Genomic DNA, 18,622 nt, shown 5'->3' with positions numbered 1-18,622 from the left:
AGGCTATAATCTGTTGAGCAGCGACACTTGGCACGCACAGTCATGAATGGTTTTCATGTGTGGTGGATCAGTCTGCCCACCTCTTTCGTATGTCTGTCTGTCTGAATTTGTCTCCCTCTCCCAATAAACACGCTTAGCAAGGAGCACACATTTCCGTCTGTGGTTGTGCAACCAGTGGCACAGATCATATCTCAAGTGAATCGTCATCCACAGAGCACCGGCAGCAGCAGCAACAGCAGCACTCTGAGTGATTCATGCGCCCTAACATGGGACATGGACTTGAGTTGGACAGCCCTGACCTCTCTGTAGTAACAGTGGCTGTTAGGGGACATTGTCAGGTCAAGTTAAGATGTGGGATTGTACGTTTCAGAGGCCGTTGCCAAGCGCTTCAAAAGATCTTTGTTGCCATGGTGTGTGAGTGTGAGCGCAGAGATGATGTAGCAAGAAAAGGTTACTGTGAGCATGACAGGAACAGTCATGGTGTTGCATCTGACCCATGATGCGCCAGGATTTTATCTGTTCTCCTCCTCTGGAGAAAGGAGGTAAATGAGATAATAAATCACAGCATATGCCCCAGCAGCCGTGGCATGACTGTTCATTTGTTTATACAGTTATTCCAATTACCTTATTTCTCCCGCACCTGACACCTGTTGGAGCGTTATTTCACATTGAATCACATCTGAAAATGCAAAGGGTGCGCACACACAGACACATACACACACACGCACATCGATTTTATATCATCTTCAAACCTCAAAGTGGCGCTCATTAAGCAGTCTCAGATTTGTACTTTAGGTGTTGTTGTTTGGAGTTAGCGAATTACTCGAGTTACGTATTAAGCCCGAGGGCAGAAGTTCTCATCAATCATTGATGCCTAAAGAAATCATTGCTTTTGCTCGATTCAATAACCACTAAAGCAGCCTTGCGAGATATATTCAGGTCAGGCAGGCGTGACACTGACTATCAAAACTGATGTCTGATCAAAGCTGTGGATTCTTGGTGTGAGCAAACAGTCCATGGTGCAGCATGTGCAAGCTCATTAGAAGGAGTCGTAGCCCATAGTATTTGATATGATGTTGAGAGAGTGGTAGGTGTTGGGCTTGTAGCAGCAGCAGAAGGGACCGGGTGGGTGGGGGGAAGGTGTAGCAGATGGAACTGTTTGGACATTCTGTGTTTGCATGTATGTTGTGCAGGCTAAAATGTTCCCCTGAGCTCTGTCAGCCCCCCCGACTTTCCAAAATTTGTCTTGCTTTCTAATCCCACTAACACAGTAATGGGAGATGAGCTGCACAGGTAGAGATAGACAGGTATAGGTTCTCCATCTCAAACTGTTATTCTATTCTTTTGAATAATGATGAGGTGTCGACAAAAACCTCTAAACTATGCTTAAAGCAAGCTGCGTGCATCTCTTGGGAAGTGCTGTCAGTAAAAAAAAAAATCTATTGGTGAGGTTCAAAAGTCAACATTTATTATTGATAGTGGCAAAACATTTGCATGTCCCCGTCAATGTATGCACTGAAGGGTCTGACGCATGGAGGGTGTGGGAATTGTGCACCACAGGTGAAAGGCAGTGGGTGGGTGACTGGATAATGCGAGAAGGGTTGACACATGAAAGTAGCAGTTACCAGGATTTCACGAAAGCTTTCAGGCAGAGCAAAGCTTCACTGCGCTGCACTACATTTGTCACATCTTTGAAATTGGAGTAAAAAAACAAACAAATTAGCAATAAATATTCTTAGTTTCACATGGTGAACTGCATTTCAATATTCACCCCACTAGATTTCATTATCTTCTTTTTGTTACACTCAAAGCATCTCCTATCTTTCCTTCCCACGATTTCTAAATTGACCCCAGTGCTTACAAATGGGACAATTTGCAAAAATGAGACTTTCAGCGATTAGTTTTGTCCCTGAGCATTGCTGTACGTCATCATCGGCCGAGTAAATGGTGGAATCATGGTGTAGTAATGAAGAAATCACATACTAGTGTGTTAAGTGGTGCTGCCAGAGTCATTAAAGAGGATTGATGAAGGCTAGTCATCCCTCCATGACTTCAGGCCACAGTGGGAAAAGGAGACACCACTAAAGTACAACATCTGCTCCTCTCTCTCTCACTCCACTCCCTCCCTAATTCTTGCCTCTTTTTTTCCACACTTCTCCAGAAGATTGCTCCATTATGCCCATGTCTAATATTTGTTGCATTCCAGAGATCCAATAGGCCAATAACTGCTCCACCATCATAGCAAAATGGAGCTATCCCAATGTGTACAAACCTGGAAATATTCTCAAATGACATTAATGTGTAATGGCAACCAAGCTGTACTAAATAACAATATCAAAAGACTACAAGGGAACATGGCTCCTGTGATATCTCGGAAGTGTTGTTATGTGTGTTACTTTTTCTGGAGATGTTCTTCCTCAGTATGTTCTCTTTGCATCAAAGTCAGTCGGCGACAGCTTCCATGGGATGTGCAGATGTTCCCGATCTCGTTTGTGTTTTGCTACTTAAGAGAAAAAAGTTCCTGCTGCTTCCCCTCCCATTCCACTTCTCCCTCACTCGCTTCGCCTTTCTCTCCCCATTTCTCACTTGCTCTCCCTCTCTCTCGTTTGCATTGAAGTCCAACCAATTGGTGGGGTTTCTTTTCATGAGCCCCGGTTCAGACGCTTTGGCTTCTAAGCTATGCAAATGCATTCTGCCAGTGAAACTAAAGCCGTCTTTGTTGGTTCTCAGAGGCCTCCTCCACAGAGTCCTTCATCATTCCCTTGGATCGGGACCCTCACATTTCCCACCGTAATCAGACCACGGATAACTCTATCGCTTCTCCTCCCTCTCACTTTCTGTCTCTGTTTCCTTGCCTGTCTATCTCTTTCCTGTCTCTCCCCCCACTCTCTGGAGGGAAACTGTACGGATGGACGTCTACAGTATATGTGCTTCAATCAGTGGTAAAATAGGATATGCGGCTCAGTATAGCCCAGAACAAGCAATCTGGTGCAGTGGAACTCTTTGCTGTGCACATTGGGGATTACTATGTACCCCTGGGTGGGGCTTCAGATAGCACCAACTTAATCAAACCGAATGTCAGTTCTCTTTGGACCCAGTCCTCTGAGATTGGCACTGAATATACAGTGCAGAGACAATGTTTGATCTTGAAGTCTGAAGCACTCCTGCCGTACTCAGTTCTCACTGGATAATCCTTGACAGTTTTACTTTAATACCCTAATACAGTGTGATTAAGGTGAAACATGTTTTCCATTGTGGTGAATTTTGGAAACCAGATTTCATAATCTCTCCAAATTCAAGTTAAAGCGGTGCTCCATCAAATACTATTCTTTTTTCACAGGTATTCTTATTATCAATTAGTATGCCTACTGGAGCAAGAGAGGGTGAGCAGATCTGATTTTTAGTATGGGTAAAAGTCCATCACCAAACCGTACATGGTAACAATACACTGCCTTTTGTAAATACACCTGAATGCTGATGCCTTTGAAGAAAAAAATGTAAAAATGCAACACACTGTCCATTTTTATAGAGTAACGCAATAGTTTTTCAGTGTCCTAGACTTTGCTTGGTCGGGATGTTGCTGGTTAAAGTTTTTGTTACTTAGCTAGCAGAGCATCAGGACTGAGACTCCTAAAGCAATTAATCAGTCCCAGCAAGCATTCATCTTGAGGATGTTTTAAAATGTTGAAAATAGCAGTACTGTTATAGATGTGTGGTGCAAGGAGTATAAGACTCGTAAAAAAGCAATTACTTGGGTGCCTCTGATGTCTGATTTTTTTTATCTTAGTATGACCTGCTCATATTGATTTTTGCCAATTTTAATTTTCTTTTTAAGAACTATAAATGACAGCAAATGCAACAACAATCAACTTTTCTTTACTGCCTAAAGAAATTATTAAACTTTGCAATCTTCCCCAAACTGCTCTAAGTTACTTGATCATCTTTCACTTAAACAGCTTAAAATAAAGTGGTGTGTGAAGTGCTCCAAACCCACCTTTACCTTACAAGTCTAACTTTACCAAACAAAAGCAGGTGCAACAGATTCACACAAAAAACAAATATGAAGTAACTCCATCATTTTCCAGCATGTTTATAAATTCACCAGATACATACTCTTTTCTCTTTTTCACTCACCTCCATAATTTTCCTCAAAACTGCTTTGATCCTTTGACTGCTCATTCTAAGGCTTCTGGATAACTTTAGCTTTAGCCACTTTGCATTTGTTAGCTTATTTAAAATGGTTAAGTACACCCTGGTAAGGGTGGTTTAAGTGATTAGCTGTGTTGTCACCGACAGTTTGCTTTGTCGAACTTTGTATCTTTATTTACAGCAAGGACCTTCCATTCTAATGACATGTTAGATGCTATGCCCATGTCGCGTATGCATGAAACAACCAGCTTGTAATTGAACATATGGGAGGCTGAGCAGACAGACATCAGGCCTCCCAGGTCACAAATCTGGGAGGAAAAACACAGAAAATCGACCCATTCCACTTCCTGTTCTATGTGTGGATATGATTAAAGTTTTGGGGGGGGGGTTGTGGCTCAGAGCAGTGCTAATGTTTAGCTAGCAACATGTGATTATGACTGAGACTTCTCATGCAATTAATGAGTCCCAGCAAGTGTTTATCTTCAGGGTGTTTTACAATGCTGAAAGCATTAGTACTCTTGTAGCTGTGCAATGCAAGGAGTACAGGAATAGTGACAAACTTATATTCTTTAAATTTATGAAAGATAAGAAATTAAATTCAGGCATTGGCTTTTATAGGGGGTTATTGTAGAAACACTTAATGAATGGTGTAAAAGAAACCGAACAATTAACACTGTAAAACTATACTGTGTTTTAGATTACAATAGGTACACTATAATAGCAGTTTAATGCAGAGTACTTTACTGTAACCAAATTTATTTAGTCTTTCCTGCCTAGTGACCTGTCCTTCAAACTTCCTTCTTCCTTTAACATTGACTTGTTTTTCTTCCAATTCAAAGCTGGAGTAAGTTCTATGACATCAACGTGATGATCAATTTTCTCAGACTTTCTGAGGCTTCAGAGCTGCAGGAGATATTCTTTTGTATTGAACTGTTTTTTGTTGTAGACATACCACTCATGTAAATCTCTGGATAGGCCCTTAAATTGTTTTTCGGTGACATGGCGCTTAGCTGTGAAGCCAAGAGGTCATGTTTGTTGCCTGTGGTTGTGATCCTGTGGGATGTGTGTCTGTTTGTGCTCTCTGTGCCACTTTTGGAAATTTTGAAAGATACTTTGCGTAGCTTGGCAGAAGGCAGAATTGGACACAGAGTTGTAAGCTTTAGGGTTGTACAGTGGTGGGGATTTTAACAGTATTGTCAACTACAACAATGTCCTCTGCACAGGAAATAAGCAATTGAATACTTCTCCATAGTTGAAAGCCAAGATAGAGTTGTGCACAGCCAGTAGGAATTGAATATGCTTTCAGTATGGATGTTCATGGAGTGTAATATTTCTCTTCAAGATTTGTGATCCAAACTATAAAAAAAATATATATAATGTAGCTTTGGCTATTTTGCACACATCATGAACAGCTGTAATACTCTCCTCCTCCTGCTTTGAGGATTTGGATAAGTTCAGGAACACAATTTACCTCTGGATCATTCGAGGCCAAATCCCTACCACAGACCAAAAGAAGCTTATTGTAACCTGGCTGGCTGCTTGAACTGTTAAGCCCACATCCCCAAACCCTGAGCTACTTTTCCTCCCCTACACAGTACCGAGGACAGGAACCTGCTGCTAATGATGTTGTCCTCATTCATTCATTAAGATACTTTCTGGTGCATGTCTGGACCAACCTTTACTTTGTAGTTTATTTAATTATTCTGTGCTTTTAATGAAGTCTTGCATGCCCTCGAATCTGCAGAGAAGCCCCCTCCCCTGCACTGAACCAAAACAGATATTTTTCTTTTTGTCTCCTGACATTTTCATGAAGTGGTCATTTTTCACCTTGAATCATTAAAAACAAGATTGAAATCTTAAATGTCAAACTTTGGTCCTGCTAATATTACAGTGTTCAATAGCAAAGCTTTTATCTGTAGTGATTTCATTTCATGTAATAGTGTTAATATCCGTATGTCGACAGGCACATGGTTAAACTCAGATAAATTAAACCTACAATATCTTGGCTTTAGAAGCCAGACTGGTCAATAACTGTGGTGCATTTGCAACATGACGTATGACAGATGTTAATTCCAGAACAAGACTCTCTTTGGCAGTGCAGAATGCTCCTTTTCTTTTCACCCCCAGTCTCTTATGCCGTTTACATGAGATAACTGGAACATCTGTGAAGGGACTGTCATTTAGACAGATGCAGGTAATTAATATTTAAATACTATTAACTACTGCAGTATTGACCAAAAGCAGTGGTGAGCCTAGAAAAGTAATCTGCCATCCCTGATGTGATTGCTTATAGTTAGATAAGGAAGTGCAATATTTATTGTTCTTATGGTTCTCCACATTTCTATGGTCTAACACATCTAGTGACGTTAGTGGATAATACAGTAGCCTAATATGTTTCCTGACAGTAATAGAATTTTATTTTGTACAATTTTAAGTATCAGGGCATGCTGACCATGTAATGCAATGTGACATCCCATGTTCCAGTCAGACAAGGACTCTTCATGTGATCCGTCATCTTTCACGATGTCATTTCCTTTCTGTGCTATACTCAATACCTATAAAGTAAACAATGCCAACTGCTACATATGAATGACACTGATCTGTAAATGTCATTTATGGCTCCAGTTTAAGCATAAAAGATGGAGATTTACATGCACTGCTAGCGTATTCTGACACTGGCCTCATGCAAATCTGCTTTGAAAAATGATTCCTATTTTCTGCTCGCACTCTGGAATTGGATAAAAAAAAAGAGGAGTTTTCTTTAGAGAAGGTGAGGGAGTGCTGCTGTTTTGCATTATCTCAAATCCCCTGCATACTGTTAGTCCACCCACAAAGGATGTTCCATAATGTGTTACCTGAGGATAGAAAAACTGCGTCGGACTGACATCTCCATCACCCATTCGTTTTGTTTTGTTGCTATTTTTATTATTAGTGCATGGACTTCAATGAACTCCACCCATAAAAAAACAATTCTAGTAAGACAGAGTGAATGAACACGGTTGTCAGTTTATAGAGCATTGCATTTCCAGAGTAAGCAGTCATAGTGGAGGGTCTTTACTGGAGTAAAAAAATGCAACACTTCACTCAAACATTTACAGTAAGAAGGAATAAACATACAACAGAATAAATATTACCACTTCCACTGACACTGATGAAATGTGAGAGGTTACAACAACAAATTTACTATGGATGCAATCAGCCAGCTGTTTCCATTTCTATTATGAAAATAATATCTTAACTCTGGATGCTTACTGATACCAAGTATTGGTCTGATACCAGTGTTATCATAATGACTATACTTGTAAAGTAGAGTTTGAATCATACTTTAGTGAGTTAGGTAACATATGGTTCAACTTAAACATATTTATAGAATATAAATTAACATGAATTAAATAAAAGTATGTAAAAAACTATTTATTTATTTATTTGGTTCATAAAGACACTCATTAGGCTGCTGCACACTGCTGTTACTTGGAGTTGGGCTAGTTTTCCCTTTTTCGTGCACAGCTCTAGTTCCAACTAGTGTCCTTATAAGTTCTCTCAGAATGAACGTAAAGAGTAAATTTAATAAATAAACAAATAAAGCCAAAATATGCGAGACAAGTGGTCCCCGTAAAGGTGGAAACAAACTTGTTTCAAAACACATAGTTGAGTACAAACAGGCTAAGAAGACTCAGGCAGAGGAGATGCTAGCAGCTTTTGATGCGCAACCCAAAAGGAAACAAATGACTCAATTGAGCACTGCTGGAGCACTCGCTAGTTTGATTTGAAATTAGTGATGCATGGTGGAAACGAGGGACTTTAAGTAGCTACTTAGGCTACTTTTATTCTTACATTTGACCCATGTTGCATCACTGGACATAATGCTGTGTTGCTGCTATATCACAGTAACGCTGCTGCTAGCACCTTGTTCCAGTAGGTCCACACTTTGAATTCTGTCTGTCATTAATGACAATATCAGCAAAGAATAGGAAATGCTCTTCATTTGCTTAGATATATAAATGCTACTCTCTTCAAGCTGAAAGTGTTGATAAAGCTGTTTAGTATTTTTCCCTACAGTATATCGTTATAGATATCATGGCAGATTTTCTTTAAATATTGTTGAGGATATATCACCCACCCCTACCGAACATACAAATAAAAGCTGTTGGCCTTGCTTGGAATACCTCAGAATTACTGACCTTTTGCTGTTAGCTTTTCCTGTGCTACATTAGCCCCTGCCATTAGCTGCTGCTGTGAGATAGTGAAGTAAACACAGAACATCTCAGAACTAAACTGAATGGATCAACTCATAGATTGACTCCACGTCACCAATATCACGGTGAGAATTGTTTCGGTTTTCTGCAAAATGGATCAAAAGCTCTGACTCACAGCTAAGTGAATCATTCATTAACATCTCACACTGTATTTGCTTTGTTGTATCTGAAATTAAACTCATTAGCTGAGTTTAGTTAATCACATTCCGCACTGAATTTCATTTTTTCTAACATATACTCATGTTTGTCTGTTATATGCTTTGCAGCTTGTTCAGCTCATGAGTGCTGTATGCTGTATAGGGATAGATAAACAAGACCAGATGCATAGTGAGGAGCTGTAACTGTATATGGAGCATGTTGATAAGAACAGATGAAAATACCCCTTTACCCAGGTTTAGAATTTGTGCATAAATGGAAGAAACAGATGTATTTATGCTTCCAGAGAATGAGACAAAGTGACTATTATTGCAAAAGACTGTCAAAATTCATTTTGTACATGGATAATTAATGGGTTTTCAATATCACATGAGCTATAACAACTGCTAACATTATACTGCTATTATATTTGTTAAGCCTGCAAATACAGTATATTTTTAAGATGTATTCAGCGACTTGGCTTTCAAGCTCTTTTCACTCTGAATGTGTTTTTATATCTTGAGTTATCATTTCCACAATTGGCATCACTTCAAATTACAGAGAATTATACATGTTACCCAGCTTCAAAGTGACGCGAATGATGAAAGCACCTCATTGAATATGAATGACTCCTGTCTTACGTTATGCATCTTGCTCAATTGAATTGTCTTTGTTAAGACAAACTGGCAGGACCTACATTTACACACATGAAGTACAAATCACTCAGCAATCCCAATAGGTGGCTTACAAGAGCAACAGAGATCCTTTTAGCAGCACTGTGGAGGAAATTTAAAAAACAAAAAACAGAAAGCCAGGGAAGGATTGGTACGTTGTGGCACCCACAAGAGGCTAATGCCAACCTTCAACTATGTCACTTCAGCCCACACAGGCATCCTTCCTAAGTGCTGCTCCTGTGAAGTGATGTCTGTTGTCATGGTGACAGTATGTGAGCCTGGCATTGCACGTCCTCTGACTTCACCGCTGCCTTCCTCGCTCGCTTCTTCCTTCCCTCTCTCCCTCGCAGCCTACCCACATTCTCTCCTTCCCCTCACATGCCAGCAAATCAATCGCTGAAACAAATGTGAAGTGATTGCAGAAGCGCAAGCTTCTCGCAGCATCCTTACAATTGTGCAAGAGAGCAGATAAAATTGCTGTGTGGCGTGGAGTGGGTCGGGGGAGTGGGGATGGTGGTGGTGTTGGGAGGGGATGATGAGGCGAGGGTGGTGATGGTAGAAGGTTGGGTTGGTGGGGGTGTTGAGACAGAGTGTCTTCAAAATTCAGCACTGTTTCATTGCTGAGGCAACTCTAGGATGGAGCTTAGTTATCTTTTTAGAAAATACTGCTTAAGCTTCTCTGACAAGAAGGAACAGTAGCAAAGTACCTTTGTTGACAATGATGACTTCAGTAGTTTCGCTTCAGAATAAATGGCAAACATGCCATGCAGCGCAGAAGGGGGGACCTTCCTATAGAGACAACTTTGCATAAATCTCCTAACAACTCTTCTCCCCACCTAATAGTGCAAATGCATTTTTCCCCTCTTCTCTTAAATGTAGGCCGTAACCTACTGGCAAAAGGAGACCGAGCCTGTGGAGTTGTACTGTGGCTCTGCAGAGGCACTGTGAAATTTTAACACAGATGACCGTGCAGTTTGTGTGAGTGTGGGAGGATGTGTACTCATTTTCTGTGTGCGTGCATGCTTTTTCATCTATCTAGGGCAACACTTTGCTGAGATATTAATTTAGCAGTGTGATTTATGACCATGTTCACACATCATTCTGTCGAAGCAGGACTCATCATGGATGGCGAACGTGCCTCAAAGTGCCTGTGAACGTGTGATTTAGTCATTATGTATGCTTTTGTACTTGCTTTTATACTTACTGCACCTCCCACCATTTTTAAAAGGATATCCAACTGAGTGCTAAGCCCTTTTTTGTTATTTAGCTTTCTGTGTATCCCTCAATAGTATCTAAAAACCTTATTCTTCTAACAGAAATTCACGATGTAATAACTAATCTCTTTAGCGCCATGCTCTCTTCATCTCTCCACCAGACACAGTATATCCCAGAGGCTGTTATACCCATGGGGATAACCTCAAGCCGTGCACTGTCAGTTAATGGCTTCCTATGCCAAAGCAAGCAAAGTCATCTCTAGTACGCAAAGCACTTCTTCATTGAGATTTTGTTCAGTGGAAAAAGGTGGAGGAAGGAAGGTGTAATGCAGATCTCGCAGAGTTTTTGCCCAGTCCTGCACGTCTGCTGTCTTCCCTCGTGTTTATCCTGAACAGTTCTGCAAAGGCTTTGCTCAATTTAAGTGTAGTAGCCACGCATCAGCTGTTCAGAACAAGAAATGCCCAGAATCTGAGAAAAACTAGTTGACTCGTGCTGTCAGCAGCGCCCACTTAGAAATCCAAGATTTGTGCTGCAGTAATTAGCGGTGGCTCTTGAACGAGTCTATATGTGTCTGCTCAGCATCACATGTGCTTCTTTTTGGAGAGCTTGCAGTTTCTTTGGCCAGTTCAGATTTTTGACATCAGGTCAGAACCTACAGATTTAAAATTTGTCTTGTTCTGTACCCCAAGAAACCCTACCTGCTACTAAGAATTCTTCTGTGTAATTATCAATAAATGTTCATGATTAAACTTTTTTACTAACTAACTTCCAATTTGTTCATATCTACACTTGTTAGAAAGCCTGCTGTAACTCTCGCTCAAACAAATATCAAAATAGAGTGCTCCCAATTGTTGCTTTTATATATAATAATATAATAATAAAACTAATAACTGCAGTATATTCCACTTCATCTAACACGAACAACATGTCTGCATGTCTCTGTAATTAGCCTAGACCACCAAAGCATTAGTCTGCTCTTCTGTGTCACTATGTTCAGCTTTTATGGGCACTTGAAACAATACTGAATGAGCTGAACAGGCTGTGTTAGAGCTGAGGCAAATAAATGTTGAATAGCATTTACTTTAGATGAAATTATTGCGTTGCAGAAAAGGAGGAACCAAGAGTGACTATGTGAAGGTTGGTAAAGCCTTAGAAAAATAAGGAAGAGTGCATCAGATGATGCACATGCGATTTAGTGGCTATTGCACTTACATTTAGAGAAATGATGTCAAATGTTGTTTCAAGAAATAAACATCACAGTTTTGCATTTACTGCATTTCTGTATAGCATATTGCTACCAATTATCAAAGTTGTTGTCTGCACTGCTGCAGCCTGTAGTTACAGTCACATGATAAATAAGGTTTTCACAGGACTCTGTTCTTTTCGGGGGTTCTGTTGGAGTTTTGCTGCTCTCCTTGGGTTTGTTGCCCTGTTGTATTGCCCATTCTGGGCTATACTTTAGCTGTTGGACAGATGGCCTAAAATTTGACTCTAAAATACTTTGGTATACAGAGGAGTTGTTGGTCAACTCAATGACTATAATGTGCCCAGGTTCTGTGGCTGCAAAGCAGGCCTAAATGACAACTCCTGCATCACTGTGGGTGTTAAGAGTTTGTGCTAATATGCTGTTTGGTTTTAGCCAAACATAGTGCTGTCCATTTTGTCCAAAGAACTTAGTTCCATAAGATCTGTGATTTGTTCAGATTCAGCTTTGTAAACCTAAGCCGTGCTGCCATGTTCTTTTAGAGAGAATAGGCTTTCTCTTGGCAGGCCTTCCAAACAACCCATACATGTTCAGTCTTTTTCTAATTGTGCTGTCATGAACTTTAACATTTAACATGCTAACTGAGGCCTGTAGAGTCTAAGATATAGCTCTTTGACATTTTGGAGCATTGCAGATTATGTCTTGAGGTGACAGTATATTTGCCACTGCTGGAAAGATTGTGGGTTTGTGTTAGCGCATACCTGAATGCTCCAGACTAGCAAACTGGCAAGACGTCAGCTTTTATAGAGGACCTCACACTCACTGATGATCAGGTAATCAAGTGCATTTGCTTAACAACACCTGACTGCTTAATTTTGCTCTGGACTGCATAGAAAAACCTTTTTTCACATGACTGTATATTTCTGATGAGGTGATCATACTGGGCACAGGGTAACAGACTCTGATGTACATGCATATTTGACGCTGATGTCTTAAAATGTTAGCAGTTATGGCGAATTCCTGTTTCACAGAGATCAACATACAGAATGTCGTGCATATATGAAACAGTGAGAATCAGTTGAATTCAGAGCCAAACAGAGTTTTCCCAGTCTTAAGAAATACCAACCTCACTTGCCCAAATATCTGAATAGAGAGAGACAGTTGGTAGTCCTTTTTACTTGTCTTTCATGTCAGTTAGATGTGTTTAATCTTAAGCTGACTGAAGCCTAAAGGAAGCCTCCTCAAATGCCATGTTCACAGCTTAAGCTGACCTCCTGGCCTTATTTTCATCATTTCTGCTTCTCCCAGATTCCCTCCATTGCTTTTTCCCTTGTTTACAATAATATTACTCCTTTTTTATTCAGCGTACTTCCTAAGAATAAGAAACGGTCTTGTTCGAGCTTTCTAGCACCTCTTCAGCCATGTGATTACCATGCGACGGTTGCTAAAATATATGTTGGAGCACAGTTTATATCTGTCTGTCTTTTGGTTGTAATCAAAGGTCTCTCCGCTAAGCAGAAAAGCTTCCCTCAACAGCGTTTTTTCTTTCTTTCTGATGCTAACAGCCAGACTCACCGAGGATTTTATCCTCCAAGCTCAATTGGGGGTTAGCTTGATTGTGTGAAATTGCAGATCAATAGTCGATTTGATTGTTTAGGGACTGCTGTGTCAGTCCCAAGTTCTTCAAGAAGAACATGAGTATTTGCTCTCTACATGCATATGTTGCTTTTACTTTGCATTTTAGTGATTTATTCTAAAAAATAGTAAACATGGATTCCCAGCTGATTTTGACCACAGACATTCGATATCCATATTACCTGCAGGATTGAAATAAATGTTAATGCGTGCCTCTTTTTGTTATGTTGTAGGTGTATTAATCAAACGCATCTAGTGTATTTCCCTGTGGTGACACAGGTGACTTAACACTACACAGATATCAGAGATTTATCAGCTTCACTAAAGGAGAAGTGGTGCTCTAGGCCATTTCATCATGTTATTAAATGAAATGACTAATCTTGTATAATTAAAAATATACTACAAAATCAATTTTATTGGATGGTCTGGTGGAATGTGATTTCCCTCTTGCCTTTGGGACCCTGTTTTAAAGTAAAAGGAAATATTAAAATCATTAACTAGTGTAGGTAGATGTAATAAAAAATATACTGAATTCTTTAATTCCAGGATGTTGTGATTTAAATGAGTTGAGTTATGCTGGTTTCTGTGCTCGGTGTGCTGATGTGGGACCATGTAGTTATTAAGTTTGTTATTAAGTTTGTAGTTAAGTTTGTTGATGTGGATATTAAACAGCTAGAAATCCCTGCTTCTGCCACAAGAACAGAAGACTTCAAAACAGCTTATAAATACGCCAATAAACCTCAACATATTAGTGGATGTGCGGCTCCTCTTGGCTCATCAGAGGAGTCCATGCAAATCTGGTAATAGAGTCTCTGAATGCATTAGTAATGCTCTCCAAAGAGGTGGGACCTGGGTGGTGTTTCCATATTGCTATCCATATTTATATCATAAGCCACATATCAACACATGCTGATAATATTCATGAATTCTGTAGCTAGTGATCCAGCTGAAGCAGAATAGCAAAATGTGGCTGCCCCCCCTCTGCGGTGAGTGCCTCCTGTAGTGGGTGTCTTACATGTTGATGTATGTGTGGGTGCACGCGTGCACTTTTGTGAATGTGTGTGTCTGTTGTTGTGTGCGTTCCCCGTGGATTTCTATGATGCTACCGAGGTAATTGGATGTGTGACGCCCACCAAAAATCCCCTTTAGCCCCGGGCAAGCGCTCTTTCAATCCCAGCATGCCTCTGTGGAAAGCACAACCCAAAGGAAGGCTTATTCTTTCAACTGGCAAACATCAAATGGTTCCCTGTTCTCTCCATCACAGGCTCTGTCTCTCTGCTCTGCTGTAGCGTTAGGGGAAAGCCCATTAACATGTAATGACAAGACCGTACACATGCGTGGCAGTCGTAGAGGAACACAGAGCTGAGGATGCACACTGTGCTCACCACAATTTTCCTCGTTAATAACCGTTGATTTTTTTTTTTAGTGACAGCTGTTAGGAAGATTGGGGAAATTATTGTTCACTTGTGGAGCAGATACAGCTTTAGGGCAGAAGCTCGAAAGTATGAGGGGAAGTTAAACTGTCCCTGATGGGTGGAGATGTGCCTAAGCCATGGAAGACCATCAGAATTTAATTAAGGCAGTTTAGCTGCTGTAGTTTGAACTTTGATTATGTAAGGAATAATTAATACATCAATAATAGCTTTTAAACAAGCAGCAGAATGAGGATTTAAGTTATTTGCAGTATTGTGTTGTAATACTTGATACTCCTGTGGAGATGAGCTGCTGTGTTTGCGGCACAGACATGGCACGTTCAGTTCTTACAGCTGGCATAATTAAGGATAGCAGCTACAGTTATTTTCATCCAGGGTCAGGAAGTGAAACTGCATAGGCATCATTAGTGTTTTTAATGCTTCTTTCTCTTCTTCTCTCCTGATACCACGTTTTCTTCATCAAAAACTGGCAAAGATGATCTTCAGGCAAAGCCTCACAAAAGTTGTCATATGGATTTTTGAATGCATTGGTTGTCGCAGCCACTTGAATTCTGCGGCAGAGCTGCCAAAAAGGAAATGAGGTCACATCTTAGCAACGCTTTGATCTGTCAAAGCCAAAGTATATGGAGTTGGAGCCTCATTTGGAGCAAGCACAAAAAGGAATTAAAAAGTACAGCATTTTGCATGATTGCTGTTAGTATTTTTTCACTGACTGATTCTTCTGTCTGATAATACTGTGGGAGGTGTCATCCATGACCGCCAAATAGGACTTTAGAGTTTTAAAAATGTCACAAAATTAATCAAGTGAATTTTAGATTGTTTAGAATGTAAACAGGAAGTGAGGTCATACCTCAGAAATTCACAAAAAGGCCAAATTCGGTGTAAAAAATGTGTAATTTGACCCTTCAACAAGTAACATAACTCTAAAAGAGTCATTTTTTACTTTTTTTCAGTTTGAATCCAAAAATGGCAAAGATGCATTGTTCTTCTTTTTAAATCCAGCATATTATTCATAGTTGAGAATGAATGAATGCATTCTAGAGGATGCCATAAACTGCATTTGCAAAAGCAGAAAGATTAAGAAGCTGAAGAACGATCAATAAGGAAAGACAAACGCTACTGATGCCTACACAGCTTTGCCGCTTAGCTCCGAATTAATTACAAAACAGTTTTTGATAAACTTCTTCGACTAATTGAGATTTAGGTGATGTTCATCTTCTGCTCCTGTTGTCATTGATTTCATTACAAAGTAGTCTGGACTTCTCAACATTCAAATTTACAAGGCTTTCTTTCCCTTTGTGGTTATTAATGTTAATCCCCTGTGTAATACACAGTGTGTGATGTTTCTTTAGTGTACCAGAGCTAGTTTTTAACCTGAAGGTTGATTAATAATGCATGACAAAGAGGGGGTCATAATAGGGTTGCTTACTCAGGAGGATTCCTTGTTTAGGAAATTAGATTTTAACTGCAGGTGAATATTAATCCTTACAGTAATTCTCCTCATTAGATCAAGCACACATATGAGCATGGTAAAAAGAAAGCACAAACTCTTTAAAGTCTACAGTTTTACAAATCAGAGCATAAAAAAAGTAAATACTACCCCAGATGAACAACAACACGTGTCATATAACAGAATGTCATTATTTATTTAATAAAAACTAAACCAAAATACAGAATCAGTGAGGTCCTTCTAACCAAATGTGCTTGATTAACTGATCGTCATTACGTTGGAGTCCCTGTGCTGGTCTGATGTGCTTTAACTCGGTGAAAATGAGGAAAGACATCAGCAATGACCTTAGAGAAGCAACTGTTGCAATGCTATTTGCAAACAATATGAAGTCTAACATGAAGTCTAAAGTAAGAAGATTATGCAGACATGGAAAATATTCAAGACAGTTGCCAAGCTTACCGGGTGTCGACATCCAAACAAATTTACCCCAAGGTCAGACTGTGTAATGCTCAGAGAAACGGCAAAAAACCCTGAGAGCTACATCTCTGATGCTACAGCATGTAAAATGTCAAAGTTCATGACAGCACAATTAGAAAGAACTGAACAAGTATGGTTTGTTTGAAAGGGTTTCCAGCTTAATAACACCACAATGATGTGAGAGACTGATAACGTCATACTGAAAATGATTTCTTCTTATTGCTGCTAAAGGTGCTCATTAAATAAATCGAATCAGCACTAGGTTAAATGTCACATGTTGTTGTTTAAATTTAAATTTAGGTTATATTTAAAATTAATCTTAAAACTTTCTCATGACCAGATGACATTATGTCCTGATAACTAAAATCTAAAAGAACTTAAAGAGGGTGTATTGTTCTCGACTGGTCACACGTGCACAAACATGATGGCGTGATGGTGCACGTCCTGTTAAAACTGTTAAAATCTCTCCAGCTGGCAGTGTCAGACACTTGTCTGTGAATATGTACATTTGTGTGTGTGCCTGTGTAAATGTCGTCCATGGGCATTTGTATGCGTTAGCCTCTGCAGGCTCTCTTATTCCAGCGGTCGGGCCTCCTGCTGATTCACACACTGTAATGGGCAGAAAGAGAGAAAGAAGGGAGAGGATCTTTCTTTTCTTTCCTTCCCCTGCTGTTTATCTATTTTGATTCATCTCGGGATATTTCCGTGACCTTGTTTTGGAAATTGCGTAATAGGCTGCTGGAGGTTTGGGCAGAGGGCAAGGGGTGTGGAGGCAGCGGCGGCTTGAGGCTGGACACTGATCTAAACTGTGATGACAGCTTAGGCTTTTTCTCTATCACCTCCTCCATACTCTTGAGGGGAGGTGAGAGTGTGGCGACAGAAAGAAACCTTAAAGACATCAGGGGATTTTTGTCATTGCCCCAAACACAGTTTACTAAGGAAGATGTTAGTGAATAAAAGAACACTCTGACCGTGCGCTTCACTCACACTTAAATGGAAAGAATCACACTTGCACGGCTGGCTTTCTGCTCCTTTATGTTTCACTCCCATGCTCTCTCTCTCTCTCTCTCTCTCTCACACACACACACACACACACACACACACACACACACACACACACACATATGCACACTCATTCAGGAAAAACAAGAGGGAGAAGGCCTCTGACTCATTTATTTCACCATTAAGTGGCTTGTTGTACATGTTACAAGGTTATTTGCCGCAGCCGAAGTGGGAGTAAGCCACGATGATAACGTCATTAAAACGCCAAGAGGGGAACAGCTGTGGGAATTGCTCACTGCCTTGTCTGATGACATAATATGCTAAAACTCAATAAATTATGGCATAAAATTGCATGGTCACACACAGTCCAGTTGCAGCTGTGAGTACTGCAAAGATCTTCTCGAGGAAGCTGAAATAGGGTTCGATTTTTAAATGAACCGATTCAATTAGGAGCGGGCGATATAGAGAAAAACTTCCATCATTGTGTACATGTGATTAATGGAAGACTTAAAGCAAGTTTGCTTGTGTTGATTCTAGTGAAGTAAATATCTGAAAAGTCACAAAAGTGATGAACAAATTATATAAAAATCCAATACTGCTGCAAAGCAAAATGATCCTCACTGATTGGAGAAAATGCTTACAATGGTCTAACACACATAAATAATAAGAACTAGCCATGCAAAATATATATATTGATATATAACAGTTTTATTTCCAATATATGTCTTTTCTCATTGCAGACTAAGTGCAGCGTTTGTCACTGACACGTTCAGAGAGAAGACAAAATAACATCATCTACTGCAGTGCCGTTGAATACCCCTATCGGATATGGTGCTGTTTGATTCTCTTAATGTTGCTTGTCAGTTACTGTCAAATTAATGCATCGTGTTATTGCGTAGTATTGCATTGCTGTATTTTAACAGTGTTCATGCTGTTCATCTACTCGGAGCACATTCTGTTCATAAGGTCCTAGACTCTAATTATTTCGACTT

At 40.0% G+C, this 18,622-nt stretch overlaps 1 protein-coding gene across 4 annotated transcripts in view; it reads left to right on the top strand.

The window, feature by feature from the left end:
* Positions 1 to 18,622, top strand: part of LOC146371479 (MAM domain-containing glycosylphosphatidylinositol anchor protein 2) — a 194,748-nt gene that overhangs the window by 1,792 nt on the left and 174,334 nt on the right. The window lies entirely within an intron of this gene.

This window comes from Perissodus microlepis, chromosome 15 (genome assembly GCF_051167445.1).
Source record: "Perissodus microlepis isolate ML-2025 ecotype Zambia chromosome 15, ASM5116744v1, whole genome shotgun sequence".
Lineage (NCBI taxonomy): Eukaryota > Metazoa > Chordata > Actinopteri > Cichliformes > Cichlidae > Perissodus > Perissodus microlepis.
This window is presented reverse-complemented; position numbering and strand designations above follow the sequence as displayed.